This window comes from Chiloscyllium plagiosum, unplaced genomic scaffold (assembly GCF_037043375.1).
Source record: "Chiloscyllium plagiosum isolate Xiang-an unplaced genomic scaffold, Cpla_swu_hap1 HiC_scaffold_10, whole genome shotgun sequence".
Classification (NCBI taxonomy): Eukaryota; Metazoa; Chordata; class Chondrichthyes; order Orectolobiformes; family Hemiscylliidae; genus Chiloscyllium; species Chiloscyllium plagiosum.
The window spans coordinates 40,215,197-40,221,241 of NW_028270148.1; positions in this window are offsets into that span (position 1 = coordinate 40,215,197).

A 6,045-nucleotide genomic window follows, 5' to 3' on the forward strand; every position below is an offset into this window, starting at 1 on the left:
TTATATAGGTTTGTAAACATATTACTAAAGTGCTTCATAATAGCTATTATCAAAGAAAACTTTTCACCGAGTCACCTAAAGAGTTATCAGGGCAGATGAGCAAAATGGATAAAGAGGGGTGTGTTAAAAGAGGAAAGTGAGGTAAAGAGAGGAAAAGGACTCAGGAGCTGAAGGAGCAGCTACCAATTGTGTAGTGATTTGGAATAGACAGAAGTCCAGAATTAGAGGATAATAATAAATGAAGATTTTTTTTTAAATGTTTGTCGCTTATTTAACTTTTCAAGCTCCAATTCTATCAATCTCCAGTGGGGCTGATCCATTTGACAACATTTAATTGAGAAAAGCTACGTTCCATAAAGAATAATACAAAGAACTGCAATATTGGAAATCTGGAACAAAAAACTGAAATTGCTAGAGAAGTTAAGCAGGTCTGATAGCAACTGTGGACAGAGAGCAGGGTTTGCGGCCAATGACCCCTCTCCAGAACTGAAGAAGTGCAGAAAAGTCACTGGACCCAAAGAGTTAACTCTCTTTTCTCTCCAAAGATGCTGTCAGAAAAATGGGATAATGGCAGTTCAGAGGCAGGATGTTCCTATTCGTGTGAAGGGCAAGACTGGTAGGTGTAGGGAATGCTGGATGACAAGAGAAATTGAGGCTCTGATCAAGAAGAAGGAGGCTATGTCAAGCATGGATAGCTGGGATTGAGTGTATCACTAGAAGAGCATAAGGGCAGTGGGAGTATACTTAAGAGGGAAATCAGGAGGACAAAAAGGTGATGAGGTAGCTTGGGCAAATAGGGTTAAAGAAAATCCAAGGAGATCCTGCAAATACATTAAGGACAAAAAAAGTAACTATGGAGAGAATATGGCCTTCTTAAAGACAACAAGGCCATCTATGTGTGGAACTGCAGGAAATAGGTGAAATACTAAGTGAGTATTTTGTGTTATAATTTATCAGGAGAAGGATATGAAAGCTAGGGAACTTGAAGAAATAAACAGTGCTATCTTGAAAAGTGACCATGTTGCAGAAGAGGAGGTGCTGAACATTGTAAAACACATAAAGGTGGACAAAGCCCCAGAACCTGGTCAGATGTATCCCGGAACTTTGTGGGAAGCTGGGGAAGTGATTACTGGGCCCCTTGCTGAGATATTTGTGTCATCAAAAGCCATGGGTGATGTACTGGAACACTGGAGGGTGACTAATCTGGTGCCACTATTTAAGAAAGGCAGTAAGGAAAGGCCAGGAACTTTAGACCGCTGAACTTGATGTCAGTGGTGGGTGAATTGTTGGAGGGGCTTCTAAAGGATAGGATTTACACGTATTTGGAAAAGATTAGGAATAGTCAACATGGCTTTGTACATAGAAAATTGTGTCTTATTAACTTAATTGAGTTTTTTGAAGTGACAAAGAAGATTGATCGAGGCAGAGCAGTGGACACTGCCTATATAGACTTCAGCAAGGCCTTTGACAAGGTTCTGCATGGTAGACTGGTTAGCAAGGTTAGAACATATGGAGTTCAGGTAGAGCTAGCCATTTGGATACAATATTGGCTTGAAGGTAGGAGACAGAAGGTGGTGGTAGAGTGTTTTATTTTGGACAGGAGGCCTGTGACCAACGATATGCTAGGTCCACTGTTTTTGTCATTTCTACCAAATATTTGAATGTGAATATAGGAAGGATGGTTAATAAGTTTGCAGTTAGTAATGTAGTGGGCAGTGAAGAATATTATCTCAGAGTACAATAAGACCTTGATCAATTGGGCCAATGGGTTGAGAAGTGACAGATGGAGTTTAATGAAGATAAATGTAAGGTATAGCATTTTGGTAAGGCAAATCAGGGCAGGACCTATACAGTTAATGGTAGGGTCGTGGGGAGTATTGCTGAACGAAGAGAGCCCATGGGGCAGATACATAGTTCCTTGAAGGTGAAGTCACAGGTAGACAGGGTGGTGAAAAAGGCTGTTAGTCCACTTGCCTTTACTGGTCACTGCATTGAGTCTTGGAGTTGGGATGTCATGTTGCGGCTGTATAGGGTATTGGTTAGGCTACTTTTAGAATAGTGCATTCAGTTCTGGTCTCCCTATAATAGGAAAGGTGTAGTTAAACTTGAATTAGAAGAATTAGAATTAGCCTTTATTGTTACATATACTCAATAAATATAGTGAGAAGCTGATATGGCACCACTTGCAGCACCAGCTTAGATACAAAGGTACCTAGGTACAGCTTTTTTAGGTACAAAATCTTAGAAAATAGAGACATATAATTACAAAAATAAAAGTTCAGAACCACAGTCTTCTAAACCAGACCACACCAGTACCTGGCCTCTAGTCTGCACCAAGTCCTGGGTCCAGACTGCACTGGGCTTCAACTTGAGGACCGTGAGGCTGGGAGATTGCTTCAGACTGTGGTGCTAGGCCAAGGAAGCCACACCAGGCCAAGAGGACACCACACCATGAGGCTGCCCTGGGGGCCACTACAATAGGTGGGGAGGCCACTACGCCAGGCCGGGAGGTCAACAGTCATCAGAGGCCAGGAGTCAACCGGAAGTTGTTGCCAGAGATCGGGAATCATCAGAGGCTGGAAGAGAAAAAGAAAAAAAACACTGAGGTGGAAGAAAAGAGAAAGAAGAGGAAGAATGGGCAGAGTGAATGAACTCTGGCCAGAGTATCCTACTCTGCTGCCATTGTGAACCAGAATGGAGGCAGGAAAGGATATTACCAGGGTTGAAAGGTTTAAGCTGCAGGGAGGGGCTGAATAGGCTGGCAATTTTCTCTGGAGTGCTGAATGCTGTGGGGTGATCTTATGGAGGTTTATAAAGTGGTGAGGGGCATGGATAGGGTGAATAGTCAAGGTCTATTTCTCAGGTTGGGTGAGTCCAAAGTTCCGATCATAGAAACCCAAAATCCCAGTCTGCAAGCAGGCCTTTCAGCCCATCAAGTCTACACTGACCCTCTGAAGAGCATCCCAACCAGACCCGACCCATCCCTGTAACCCTGCATTTCCCATGGCTAATCCATCTAGTCCACATGTCTTTGGAAACTCACACAGATATGGGGAGAATATGCAAACTCCACACAGACAGTTACAAAAAGCTGGAATCAAATCCCTGGTCCCTGGCACTGCGAGGCAGCACTATGAGGGAGTACTGCTAACCACTGGGCCACTGTGCCATCTTGGAGGGCATAGGTTTAAGGTGAGAGGGCAAAGATATAAAATACACCTAAGGGACAGCTTTTTCACACAGAGTTTGGTGTGTGTATGGAATGAGCTGCCAGAGGAAGTGGTGGAAGTGAGTACAATTGCAACATTTAAAAGTTGTCTGGATGGTACATGAATAGGAAGGATTTCGTGGGATATGGGCCAAATGCTAACAAATGAGATTAGATTAATTTAGGATATCTGGTCAGCAGAGACAAGTTGGACCAAAGGATCTGTTTCCGTGCTGTACAACTCCATGACTTTATGACAGTAACCTTCAGAGTTTCTCCAGTAATTTCTGTTTTGGTTTCTATGAAGAGATGTATAACTTTCTCCCTGCACATATGGACCGTGAATACTGTACTGTCATGCACCTGTGCAGGGCAAAGCTCCTGGTTATGCACTTCACTACTTTGTCAAGAGGGTGCTGCTTGGACCTAGACTGTAGTCACTTGTATGCGGCTTCCCTCCATCCCTGAAAATTGGAGTTGACATGAAGTTAAATGGCAATTGTAAACATCTTCTAGTCCTTACTAGGATCATGTGGTTTATCCGATCATTACTTGGCATTTTTCTGTAACATACAATTTTGTTTCAAAATGCACCAATATATACAATTTTCACATCAGTTTAATTTTTTTCAGTGACTATATATATATACTTATAAATCTACTAAGACCAGTTCATCCTCTCATACTAACCCACACTGCCCTACTTAGCGGTGAAAAGCTTGTAAGAAAAAATTGTAATGTACGCTATTCATTATTAAATAGACTATGTTCTGATCCCACAGTCCCACACCACACCCAACCACCCTGGACTGTGGTTTCTATGAAATGTATTATGCATACCCCCCAGTGAACAGTGTGAGCATACTTGAGCAGCCAATGTCTCCAGTGGGATCACTAATCCACCAAAACGTCTTCTTGGCTTGAGATCAGGACATATGCCTATTCTTGCTCCAGTATTGAGTTTTGGTGCCATGAGGCCACCCAGATAGAAGCCCACAGGCTTAAATTCAAACGCTGCACTTGATTCACAAAAGCCTTTAAGTTCCCTCCCCTCCCCAAACCCTACTATCCTACCACAGCAAAAGTAGATAGTACACAAATAAAATATCATTCTGAGTTATGATTTATTCAATTTTCATAACGCCAAAAGAATTGCTTTGTAGATTTTCCAAGCTGACCAAAATGATCTGGCAGATTTGAAATTTAAATTATAAATGTCACCAAAAAGGTAATTATCACTGTTAACTTTTTAAACTGAGAATGGTGACAGAATTTTTGTTACAGTGCTAGGTTTTTGTCCTCCCACCATCACCTCCATTTCTAATAGAATCAATAGGTCATGAAATTTAAATCTGTGTCTCCATACCATCTTTTATTGCAAATGGACAGGCCAGTCTGGGTTCTATGTAATTATTTCTTATTGAATCCTCCCTGTTCTATCAATCATTAGCTTGCTGAACATGGATTTCTGCTATGCAGTCAAATAGTTTTCAGATCATAGTGACCTTATAGAGGTTTACAAAATTATGAGGGACATGGATAGGATAAATAGACAAAATCTTTTCCCTCGGGTTGGGGAGTCCGGAACTAGGGGCATAGGTTTAGGGTGAGAGGGGAAAGATATAAAAGGGACCTAAGGGGCAACTTTTTCACGCAGAGGGTGGTACATGTATGTAATGAGCTGCCAGAGGAAGTGGTGGAAGCTGGTACAATTGCAACATTTAAAAGGCGTTTGGATGGGTATATGAATAGGAAGGGTTTGGAGGGATCTGGGCCGGATGCTGGCAGGTGTAACTAGATTGGATTGGGATATCTGGTCGGCATGGATGGGTTGGACTGAAGAGTCTGCTTCCATGCTGTACATCTCTATGACTCTGTGACTATCATAGCTGAATTGGCGTCTCATCTCAATGAAGAATAATTCTGCTCTGCAAATACAATGTGTCAGCTTTTGCATCCAGTGACTGAATGGTTCCAGTTTTTATTGAACAAAATTCAATTTATGGGTTTTTGCACTGGATGGTCTCCATTAGGCTGAAAGAAAGCGCATGTCCTCTTCAGAGCAACATGGATGTACAGAAACGGGACAAACAATTATGGAGCTTCATATTCTATCATGTTGAAAAATTATTAAGAGAAATACAATTCTAAATCAGAAAGTGTCACTTAAAATATTTTGTTCAATGTCAAATCCGATACAGAATGTGAACTAAAGAGAGGGAAAGAAAGATTGGATTAAGAGTGATTAAAGGAACAGAAGAAAAATATTTTTAATATCAATTGTACAAAATATATAGGAATAAATTAATAACCATTAAACAATAATTAAAATTTGAAGGTATGAAATTCCATAATAATTGATGTTAATTTTCAGTACCAGGAAGGCTTTGTGATAGGATGAGATTTCTGAATACTTGGTAGTGTATGGTAAAATAGGGCCAAGTCCGCATGGTTTCATCAAGGGGAGGTCATGGCTGACAAATCTGCTAGAATGCTTTGAGGAGGTAACGAGCAGGTTCGACCAAGAAGAGCCAATGGATGTTATCTACCTGGACTTCCTGAAGGCCTTTGACAAGATGCCACATAGGAGGCTGCTGAGTAAGATAGGGGCCCATTGTGTTAGAGGCAAGGTTCCAGCATGCATTAAAGATTGGCTGTCTGGCAGAAAGCAGAGAGTGTGGATAAAAGGGTCCTTCTCAGGATGTCAGCTGGTGACTAGTAGTGTTCCACAATGATCAGTGTTGGGACCATAACTTTTCACTTTACACATTAATGATCCAGATAAAGGAACTGAGGGCATTCTGGCCAAATTTGCAGATGACACAAAGATAGGGACA